Source organism: Polyodon spathula, chromosome 9, assembly GCF_017654505.1.
Source record: "Polyodon spathula isolate WHYD16114869_AA chromosome 9, ASM1765450v1, whole genome shotgun sequence".
NCBI classification, from domain to species: domain Eukaryota; kingdom Metazoa; phylum Chordata; class Actinopteri; order Acipenseriformes; family Polyodontidae; genus Polyodon; species Polyodon spathula.
In genome coordinates, this window is record NC_054542.1 from 29833213 (window position 1) to 29845823 (window position 12611).

The 12611-nt window shown below is 38.7% G+C and overlaps 1 protein-coding gene across 2 annotated transcripts in view; it reads right to left on the reverse strand.

Annotated features, from left to right (window-relative positions):
- LOC121320634 (Nance-Horan syndrome protein-like) overlaps positions 1-12611 on the reverse strand; it is a 134238-nt gene that overhangs the window by 64220 nt on the left and 57407 nt on the right. The gene's annotated exons all lie outside the window — the stretch shown is intronic.

Sequence of the window (12611 nt, forward strand, 5' to 3'; positions counted from 1 at the left end):
CCAAAAACGCTTTTAAAACGAGGCTGGAGAACACTTCCAAACTGCATCCATACGTTTACTGAGCTGAACAAAACCTGCAAATGACAGGCCGAGCAATTCAAGCAGTATTGCGCCTGAAGTCTGCTATAAAACGATTCAATAGGGAGTTCAGTACTTACAGGTCATGTGAAATCCTATCATCTGCATATTCACTGGCTGCTGCTGCTCAGCTTTAGCACTGCATCACTTCTATGCACAAACACACATCAAATATTCTTCCTGTCTACAGAAGTGCTGCCATACAGAAGTCTCTTACATACGAGCCACTTCTTTCTATAAATAAGCCTTGCAGAGAAAGTATCAAGCCGTCCTATAAAAACACCCCTAAACAAATACAGAAGATTTGCTGCAGCGAATGGACACAAGGATTAAAGTGCTCTTTTCTACCTGCTTATGATAGAAGGAGAGGAAGGGAGGGAAAGGGACAGGGATACAGAATGAGATACAGAGAGATAGAGAAAGGGACAGGGACAGAGAGTGGGAGAGAGAGAGAGAGAGAGAGAGAGAGAGAGAGAGAGAGAGAGAGAGAGAGAGAGAGAGAGAGAGAGAGAGAAAGCAATTAGCTTAGACAGTGTCAAACTTAAAATATACAGTATACTGTATGGGTGCAATATTGTAATTGGGACAGAATGCCCATTTCGAGGCACCATGTTAACAGGATGAAAATGTTTCTGGAAAGTTTCTCCATCTAAACACTTGCCCAGAAAACCTTAGAAGGCCCCAAGCATTTCAATCACAGTACTGTAGGCCCTAGCGTTATACCTGGAGAGCATCCAACCAGGTGATGTGAGGGGCACTGGTTTTTGTGGAGCATTAGCCTATGGGAGGTGTAAATCAAGGCCTTTTGTACACTATTTGCTTTATACAACCGTACATAAATAATAGATTGGATTTGAAGGCTTGCTCACAGGGAGGAAGGCTGTGTAGTGAGTGAGGTTTCCACAAACACAAATTAATTGCTTGTCTTACAACTAGAAAAAAATTAAAAATTTGCAATGCTGTAAGTTTTAAAAAGGATGTAAAATTGACATGGCTGCGACTTGCTTGCACTGTCAGGCGTTTCTATGGAAACGACTTAAAGATTAAAGCATCAAAACAGTAATGTCATTATTCAGAATGACTTATGCAGAGTGGTTTAACTTCCTTTTATTCTTTTTTTTTTCTTTTTTTTGAGGTGCTGCTGTTTATTTGCACATTTATTTAAATCCTCTTTTCCTTATACCCCGCCAGGTGGACTACAACATCCAAACTGATTGCTCAAAACATCTGTAACCAGCAATATATCTAATTTTTGTAAAGGAAACAACATTTCTGGGCTACAAATACCCTCAGCTTTCACCTCATGGTAGTCACTAAGTGACCCAGAATACCCTCAACACTAAATCTACAGTATTGAATACACAATAGGAATCTATCGTATCTAATTTTATTTCTGTACTACTATACCAAATGCTACAGATTCACTGGAGCAGCAGACCTTTGCTGTACAGTACCTTAGCATATTTACTGCAGTGAGATGTGCAGCATTCAATACAGTGCACACACGCACGAATGTAGGTCATTCATCTCATATGTAATGGACTAAAATCAGGGGTCAGAGTCAAAGGAAGTCAACCACTGTCCTTACCCTTTTACATTGGGAATCATTGTTATTTAAAAGCAATTATTCCAACAGAAAATTAGCATGGTATTCTAGGGAAGAACAACAAAATGAAATGCTTTGCATATTACTGTATAGTAAGCCTTTAATTTGAAGCTGATACATTCAGAGGATTCAGTTGTGCCTGTAAAGGGCTGGACTCGATCCCTCTTGTATAATGTGGAGAAATATTTTGGCTACCTGTCTCATATAGTTTTTCTTGGTGTTTGTAATTAAGCATCAATAACAGTGCACACCTTGACATTACAATGTGTAGATACTTATGTGGCTATTTGATTATATTCGGTTTTCTTATCTTGTGCCATCATTCTGTTTTTCAAAAAAACACTTATTATTAGAAACCTAAGCAAAAAACACAAAAGGGTTGACAAAGCTTTAAAATGGCGGTTCTCGGTAGCACTGAAGTATAGCTGTACTTGTCTAATACAAATTTTCTTCGATGTGGTTTAAATACTTATGATGTGAAGTCCTCCCTCTCTCCCCCCTCTCTCTAATTTCTTTGGTTTTCTTTTTATAAATTATTTTTTTACAGTGTAGTACAGCAGCCACCCATACTGTACTGGTGCCTGCCCTGTGGATAAAAATCAAATCACTAGCCTTGAGATTCTTTACAGTCTTGAGTTACAAAAATAAGAGCCATTTCACGGTCAGGGACTAGGAGGTGAATGCAATCAAGAAAATACTTGGACCTGGGGTTCCATTGCATTATCAATCAAGCCTCTGGGAATACAAGAACATGCCCCACAAAACATACCACTGCAAAGAAAATCTTTTCACTGAATGAATTAATCAGTTAATTTATTATATGTACAAATATGCCAAAAGGTGGCAACATAGTCATTTTTTTCTAAGGCATTATTTTGTACAGATTGAAAAATCTTATTAAAATCACATTATTTGATAGGAACTTTTTAACACAGAGTTACCCTCACCATTACACCCGCACCCAGTACTACAGTTTGCTTGATTTTTGTCTCTAATTTCACCTGTCTCCACTTTGAATAGTGGCAGCTGCGGGAAGACTGGACAGAGGGCCAAAACTTACATCAAGCAGCCAGGTTCCAAACCCACAACCCTGTCCCTGTCTCCGAAAAAACAGCTGAGAAAACCACAAGGCCTTCGGGTCAATGAAAGGGGGAACCTGTAAACCAACGCCTAATCATCCTGATTACATAAACAGCACAGAAATATAGCACTGAGAAACAACCATTTTTGTATTTTGCTGCTGTCTTTTTTCTTTAATGAAACGGCTTTTCAAGAGACCCAGTGACAGGAAAGCAATATAAAATAAAACCAGGAAGTCCAAAAATAAAGCCCAGCAGATTCCTGCTATTTCACACAGGTTTTGGCCTCTTGAAAATAAAAAAAATGTTCATCATCAGGAAGCTTAACAAAAATATCATAGCAGGCAGCAGGATCCCTGGGTCCATAATCCCTGAAGGGAGTGAAGATGAAGTCATAAAAACAATAAAATGTATACATCTGCAGATTGTTCCTGTTGTGTTTGACAACTTTAATACTGAACAAAAATAAAAACCACTATATTGAGGTTTAAATGCTGTTAATGTTGGGATAGGCACGATACGCTCCAGGGTGGGGTTTAGGAAATAATCAGTCCAGGGTCATCATCAGTTATTGGAATTTCATTCACCCTTGGTTGCCATGGAACTGGTCAAAGAAATGGTATCTAGCTACACCTGAACAAACACTACAATTCATACCTTATGTTAAAACTGTAATAGACTGGAGGTGTCCCAAAGGGCAGCACACACATGTAGTGTTGAAATCAGTACAGCTCCTCCACCCAGTGGTGGTGTTAACTGGGGAGGTCAGGGCACTTACACATACATACGTACGTGGATGTGCAGTACAGTCCTGTAGGCTCTAACGGACATGGCTCACTATCACGTCCAGTACTACTGCTGGTTCAGTAATGTACATGTTTCCAAAAAGAGCAATTCTGAAGATGCGACTGGCCAAGAGTAGTTTTACAAGGCAAAGGAGTTGAGGAATGTCAGTTTTTTTTTTACTGTCCTTATTAATTTGGAGGTTTTAGTGTTTCTTACTTTTTTATTTTTATTTATTTTTTTTATTTCCAAAGACCCAACAAATGGTTTTGTCCAAATTCCAGTACATCTATCCTACATGTGACGTTTTCTTATACACAAAGTCATGGGTATGTCACTAAAAATTCCAGTTCTTCCAATATTGAGTGGCATAAGTTTTTGTCTATGGCCATGACAAAATGCCTCTGTGAATTATAGAAGGGAAGGTCACTGTGTACCTTGGTTTATCAGGAAGGACAGCCAAGGTCAAATACCATAGCCAGCTCAAAGTTCAAAACCAGTTAGAGACTACCAATTACGTTTTAACACAGAATCTCAAAGAATGAGCATAAACTTCATAAAGAGAAGGGTAAAAAAAAAACAACTTTTCAGGCATGTGTTTTAATCAGTGTCGCGATGATCTGTAACACATTGGGCAATATTAACATTGCGGTTTTCAATAGCATTGTGTTTGTGTCTCGGATTTATATTAATTGCTGAGCCTGAATGCTGTGACCTCAATGCTGATCCTGTGACACTCCCCCTTGAAGGGATTGCCTGCGTAAATATTGAAAATAGAACAACTAATAAATGAGTAAAACTCAAAGTAGTGCTGTGATTGGTAGGGATGCACCCTCTCCTTGAACAGTTACAGGGGAGGCAGGACAGCGACGAGGGACTCCCAGAGAGTAGGTCCAAGTCCTTACCACACAAGCGATGATTAAGACATCCTTGTTTGCAAATGTCAAGGTACATGGTCGGATGCTGTGGCCAGTGTCAAACTTGTTTGTTTTTAGAGCCAAGTTGACAGCCATTCTGGAGTCTAACCTACTTGCACTCACACTGCAGAACCAAGCTCTAACCACTGTAACAACGCCCTCCTGATTCCACTTCCAACGTGCTGAAATCAGTTTTACACGGAACTGAAATGATGTTTCTGGGAAGAGAAACAAAGCATTACCTGCATCACAATGTAGTGTGTTCACTCACTGCCCCACTGAATAGGATATATTGCAGACACATCAGCTTGTGATGCAATCACTGGTAACTCCAGCAACTCGTCGACCTGGGGCATGGGATAAGCATCAAACTTCAATTTTTCATTGACCCTCCTGAAGTCAATACAAAACTGAGTCGATCCATCTGGCTTATCCATTAAAACAATTGGACTATTCCAGTCACTTTGGGACTCCTCTATTACCCCCACCCTGAGCATTTTGTCAATTTCTGCTGTTACTACCTGCCGTTTGCATTCAGATATACGGTATGGCCTCTGGCAAATTTGCGTCCCCTGGCTCAACTTCAATGTGATGCTGGGCTATGCAAGTCTGCCCCAGGACTGGAGAGAACACATCAGGAAATTTTGCCACCCGTGCCTGGGCCTGACATTTCTGTTTTGGTGTTACATTTTCTCCAATCTGTACCAACCCAGTTTTAGCCAAAACAGAAATAACAATAGAAGCACTTTATCCCCTGGCTGAAACGTGCGCAACCGAGCCCCCCTATTATATTGGGTCTCCCATCTGTGTTGAGCCTGCTGAAAATTGTCATGCACCCACCACCTCACAGACTCAAGGTCCAACACATACTGGACTGTACTGGTCGAATTATCCTGCTGCTACTCCCACATCTCTTTAACCAGATCGAGCATGCCTGGGGTCTCCGCCCATACAGCAGCTCGAATGGAGAAAACCCAGTGGAAACAATAAAAAACAGAACACTAGCAAAAAGAAAGCCAAGAGCTTGAGCCTAGGTTTGTTTGAAGCGTTTTACCTTATATAGATAAACTCCTGCAGCCCTCTCCTCATTGGATTCCTAATTTCCTAACCTGCCCATTATAAACCAACTGTCTGATGTCCTCCCCTGAAGTAAAGAATATTCTCGCCCTCGTAATATGTTGGTCTTAATATATGCAAATCCAATGTGTAATATTGGATTAACAACCATTGTCATACTAATGGTGTGTCAAAATATAAAAACGTTAGCACTGTGGTACCATCAGATTATACCACTGCCTTTTCATAATTATTGCCCCTTAGTATAGATCCATAATGTTGCTATTATAGTACCACTGCTTTTCCTTTATAGATTGGTAGAGGGGGTGTTCTTCCCCCTATTACCAACAAAAGATGGTAAAAAAAAGCTAGGTTTATAAAATTTCGTTGTGTCCAACACATGTCAAACACAAGATTTTTCAGGGTGCAGTTTTCAAACGTCTTATATTTTTAAAACCTTGGTACAGTAATACAATACGGGAAAATAGTGAGGCTCCTCCAGACTTAAACAAACACAGCAGATACTGAGTAAAACCAGCTGCATTTCTCCTTGATGTATTTTATGTTCTGGCTACCTGTATTTTATCAAACAAACGGCATTTAGAACCTAGCTGCTGTCTTCCCGCCAAGTTCCTGACTGAAAAATAAATAAACGCACGGGGAGGCGAGGCAGGATAGTGTAAAGATTTCAAACTCATAGCTGGACCGAGCCGGTGTATAGAGTAGGTTATAGAAAAGGTATTTCAATATTGATATTTCTGGCGAGTCCCTCTTGAAAATTATACATCGAACACATTTAAAGAAGGTGTTACAGGTGGGGTTTTTTTTGCCTCTACAATTTGTCTGGTATTTTCATTGGAAGGCTCATGTACACTACGTCAGTAGGCTTCCTAATAGTGTAGGTTATGCTAATATTTTTCTGTTTGTATTGTTTTTCCACTTAATATACTACAAGAACCAAACACACAGTACTGTTATCCACAGCCAATACAATGCTGCACATACTGTACATACACACATTTAGCTCCCCTGTCACCAAGATGTTCTCTTAGTGCTTTATTTGATTAAAAACAAGCTTCTAAGGATATCACAGGCTGTGTGGCTTTTAAAAAACTAATAAAACATAAATAAAAGCCACATTTATTGAGGGCAGTTTTGCAGTAAAGCTTGCCTCAAAGCACTTTAAAGCAAACCAGAGAATATCAGTTAAAGTTCAAATGTAATAGACCTGCCAATTCTTGCAGTAAACACTGTGAGACGTGCTTTTTACGGTTTGTAAACTAAACGTTTTACCCCCAATGCAATACAGTAATATGTAATACACCAAAAACTACACACTTATAAATGGTGAACTAGATCCAGGACACATCTCTTTGAAATTGTACAGGTTTTAAAAAGTGGATTTGATTGGTTTTCCCTGGAATCAAAGACTACTGTATGTGCGGTCAGGTGGGAGTCTTTACTCCTGCATTACTATACTGTATATTTAAAGTGTTACAGCAATGTGTGAAAGGTGTTTGTTTTGCATTTGTCACATTTGTTTCAACTCACCCTTTTCATTTTGTGAAAGACAATTTCTATGTGGTCAAAGAATAAGGATGACTTGTTTATTTTGTAACGTCCCCCTACACACACACACACACACACACACACACACACACACACACACACACACTATTTCCAAAGCTAAAAAAACACCAAAAACGAACTAGCGTCTGCCGAGGCTGTTGTCTGATCGATGTGACAGGGACTATGAGTTCATGGAGGCACACTCAGGAAATTCTCCTGCTGGCACCTCATCATCAGAGCTTGCTCATCATTTCATTCCTTTTATATCAATGCTCTGGCTGCAGCTTTACTTTTGTTTCACAGGCTGATCCTTCCATCTGTCTGTAGATTACACAGATTCAGCAATCAGACACCCCCCCCCCCAACCCCCCATAGCCACTGCCACACTCTCTTTATATTTACAACAGCCACAGCTACTGAACCAATCATTGTTCCTAATAAACAATGCAAACAAAAGCCCTAAAGCCAGGTAATCTTGTATGACATCAGCGGGCTGGGTTTACTGTTAGTGTAACTCGCTGGCCGGGAGCCAGAGACAGCCTGTAAAACTTTAGAAAAAATAATTGGGCTTTTTTTTTAAATTTACAACATGCCTCACCAGTGCCTATTAGGGCTGTGACTTTGATGTTCACCCATCTGGTTTTAACATGGAATGGGATATATGGGGGTCGGAGGGAAAACAGATGCTGATTTACAAAGATATGAGTCCATTTAGTCCATGGTTAACTACAACAGGTGCATTAATGCACTTGTATATTAGAACATTTTATTAGTATGCGTATCAGTTGTGTGTGTGACCTTTGATTGTTTGTTGCGTTTCATTGTTCTCTTTTGTTTTTTATATGACAGTAAAATATTCAGCCGGTCATATAACCTTCTTGCTTCCATAACCTTTGAATAGGCACAGATATAGATCATTTGATTTTGGTTTTAAATATCAGTCCACTACCGTTGGTTGCGTACTTTGTCTGAATGACTACAGAATGTGCAAACACACCAACACAACAAAAACACACGTAAATACTGTACGTACAATGGTTTGGAATGAATTACAGCACATATGGGGACCATTCCTTATAAAAGTTTACCGTGGTAAATGTGCACAGTACTTTTGTATTTTTCCAGTGCCTTCCTCATGGTTATACTATGTATATACATGAGTTTACTATGCTTTACTCTGTTTTTATAATATTCTTTACCACACTTCTCTGGGCTATATAATGCTTAACTGCCTTACCATGCTTTCACTATGATTTCTTACACTTTGCTATACTTTAACTATGGTAAACTTTTATAATGGGTACCCTTTTCTTTAAGAACAGTATTGGGACAGTATTGGAACATAGGGTGTCTCAATCCCTTTTGAATGGTAGAGCATACTGTATTAAATCCCCCAAAAAAGGAAATCATAAAAGGCAAGCTATTAGACAAAACCTGCTACTGTAAATAAATGCTTTTCCCTACTTATCACCATAAACATACAAGCTGAGGGAAATGTACATAAATACCACTTGGGTATCTTTTTCATAATTTCCTATCCATCTGAGAATCAAACTTTGAAATAACATACAGACATACTATAGTGCATGTTTGAATGAACTCAAATTCACATCTTTAGAAGTGTTTATTTAGCCATGGCAATGTCTTACCTCCACTAACTCTTTTTCTTCTAACAATTAGTTCAACATCAGCATTTTTTATGTTACTTTGAAATCCAGAGGGATTAACATAGATCACCTAGGAAAAACAGGCCTGCCTTAACAACAGGCTGATGCTCTTGCAGTCTTTCTAAGTAAAATTACTAAAAGCTCACAGTATAACTTCATTTAGTAAAATTGCCCTTGCCAAGTGCTGTTCATTAGTGAATTTAAAGAAGGACCAATAGCTAAGGGATGATCATATGTATGATCAAATAAGTGCTGCATTGGTTGGGGCTTCTTATTGACAATTTTTCTCCTTTTGTGACCAACTTTCTGTTCTTAAGTCTTTCATACATTGAAGTTGTCTCGTAGAGCACAGATAACGCATCGGTTACCTGGTTTCTTTCCTGTTCTACAACCCTATTCAATAAAATATAGGACACCCCCTGAACTGCCTTCACCAAAGGGTCCAAACTGTGTGTTAAAAATTCTAAAAGCCCTTCATTTTATATGCTGTGCTGCAAGAAAGTTGAACTGAATACAGTCGTAGCACAGTGAATTAACACAGAGGCTGGATTTTTTGTATGCATCACCCCTCAGTTTTATTCTTTATCAACATAGCCCTGACCTTTTGGCTTTAATTAACCTCAATAAGTAGAGAAGAATGAGCCAGTGCTATATTATGTCATTACTTATTTGAACTAATAGGCAAAGGTTAACTCAGTTTTGGGAACTGTATACTCTTAAACGACAAATTATAACATTTACAAGCCTGGAAAGAAGTCATGCAGTAAAAAAATATGACTTCTTCAGTATAAAACCTCTTGCTGTCCTTATCTTCTCCTCACTTTAAGCCAAGCCATAAAATTACAGTCCCTTTTTCTTTTGGCGAAGATTAAACATTTGGATAAGTGTCAATGAATCTAAGACTGCATGATAGAAGTTATCGGAAGACTGTAACAGTGGGGTTTGTTACGTGTGTTGGTCATCACTGAACAATACTGAGGCAGGCAAAGCGCATTGGGTGTTGACATGCCACAAAGGTGCACAGATTTAATATCAACACAAGTGCTGACACTAGGGTACCAGCAATGGTACCCAGCTGCTTCTATAAAGGTACACATGCACTCCAGAACCAGCGACAGCTTCTCCCTGTCACAAAGATACATCAGAAGCAAGCAGACAGATAGGTGTTTCTATGTTCTTTAACCTGTTCAGCCTTGCCCCCCTCCTCCAAACCAACTCACAAAAAGTTTATTTTTAAATATTATGGTACAAAAAGAGCCACCTAGTTTTACCACAGTAACATTGTTTCACTAAATTTAAAGCAAACTTAAGAATCATTTTTTTGGTTCGTACACATAAATGAAGACCAAAATATGAATGCAAACAGAACCAAAACTGGACCTAAACCCTGGTAATTTGTTCATCTCAAACTACAATCACATACATTCTTGCCTTTACAACCTAAGTTATTCCTAAATTCCCCAATTATTTTAATACTATATACTGTATGAAAGGTGCCAGTGAATATATGAACATTCAAATAATATTTCAATCTATTTCATGAAATGTGCACATTTGAAATATTTCAACACACAGGACACCACAGTTTATGTTTTACAATGCAGGCAAACTGCAAGCATATTTCCCACTCCATAGTAAATGCACGGTGTTCACAATAACCAGAGTGGCATATAGAGCCCTACATCTCTTCCAATATTATAACAGCAAAAGGAGTACCACAGGGATCAGTATTAGGTCCTCTGCTCTTCCTAATATACATTAATCCGACTTAGATTCTGGTATAGTAAGCAAACTTGTTAAACTTGCAGATGACACAAAAAGAGAAGGAATGGCAAACACCGTTGCAGCAGCAAAGGTCATTCAGAATGATCTAGACAAGATTCAGAACTGGGCAGACACATGGCAAATTACATTTAATATAGAAAAGTGTATGGTACTGCACGCAGGCAACAAGAATGTACATTATAAATACCATATGGAAGATATTGTAATTGAAGAAGGAATCTATGAAAAACATCTAAGAGTTTATGTTCACTCAGAAATGTCTTCATCTAGACAATGTGAGGACGCTATAAAAAAGGCCAATAAATTCTCAGATATATAGTGAAAAGTATTGAATTTAAATCAAGGGAAGTGATGTTAAAACTTTACAATGGCATTAGTAAGACCTCATCTAGAATATTGTGTTCAGTTATGGTCACCTCGCTACAAAAAGAGTGCAAAGAAGAGCGACCAGAATTACCTGGGTTTAAAAGGCATGTCATATGCAGACAGGCTAAAATAATCACTAAGCTACATACAACCAAACAAGCAAGATGGGCCGAATGGCCTCCTCTGGTTTGTAAACTTTCTTATGTTCTTCCATGTGTCAGAGCTCATCAGTTTAGAACCCCCCTGCTCGTGGCCTGTGCCACACAGTTTGTCCAGTCTCAATGTAAAGAAACAGTGGGAGCAGGGACAAGTAACATTATGAGTTTGGAGGAATTGTTACATGTTCCTGCATGGAATAAAGGAAAGTGCTGCCTGTATTTTGCATGTTTACTGTGTCTTTCTTGACTGTATACTTAACTTGCATACTGCACAAGACATGCAACCCATCTGTATATACAAACACACTGGCTCACTTATAAGACTGAAATAAAGCACTATTACAATGAGGCAGTTTTGTCAGTAAACTCGTCTGTATTCAAACACAGTCTGTGGGAGTCAAGCAGGTCACTGCACTGCGAGGGGTTTCAATCATGACACGTTTTAATAGCAGTCAGTGCAAGTAAAGTGCACTCCACCCTCATTACAAGGTTGTCCTTCCTGATACCCTCTTGAAACAAAGGGTACTTTACCTAGACTCCTGGCTATTTCGAATCCTATTTAAAGAAGATGCACTTCACAATATGGAAAAGTTTTTGTTTATTAGTTTTCAAGGAGAGCGAGCCTAGATATAAACTTTTCTTAACACTTTAACAGATGTTACATTCTGGTAAAAAGTCAGGTAGGTATTTGTGAAGCTTTACTTAAAGATTTTTGAAGATTTGGGTTTGCACTATAGGAAGAAGCATATGCTAGGGGTTGGATGAAAATATTGAAAATATGACTGATTAATTACTTATTAGTGTGGCAGAGCAAGAGCCCTGCATGTAAATAGTGTTGGTGTCTGTATGTGTTTTGGTGGTGGTTGGCAGGGATGGGGTTAATTCCTGTCCCTGCCAAAAACATGTGAGAATGTGGCTGCTTCTTAAATGAATAATTAGTGGTAATTGGGAACAGCCACATGCTACAAAGAGAACCAGCAGCTCTATTAGAAGGGACTACCAGGGAGCTGGAACAAAGAAAAGTTACTTTGTGTATACAGCAAGAATATATCTTTGATACTGGTAAACGGTTTAGCTGTCCAGTGTATTAGTTTAAAACTGGAAAAGTTTAAGTTAGCACTCCTGGAAGAGTTAGGTTTTGGTGTTGTTTATTTTGTTTTGTGTTTAAAATAAACATACAGGCCTGCCCTGTTTAAAAAACAAAACAAAACAAAACAAATGACCAATGCCTTTGGAGTGCTGTTCCTTTTTACATAAAAAGAAAAGTGAAGATGGTCCTGCATGTGGCAAGCGAACCCTGGCTTGTCACAATTAGGTTATGCAAATCTTTGATGTGTAATATGTAAAATATAAAAGCTACATCTTTCTGTTTCTGTTCAACTGTAAATCTGACACACTTTGAATGAGGGTGGATAGTAGTGGCTTGGTTGATGGACATATATCCAAGTTGACTGATGTTTCAAGGGCTAAATCTGGAGAACGGATCAAATTACATGTTTAATAAGTAATTTCAATCCTATACTGCCTCTAATAATAGCAAACGCACC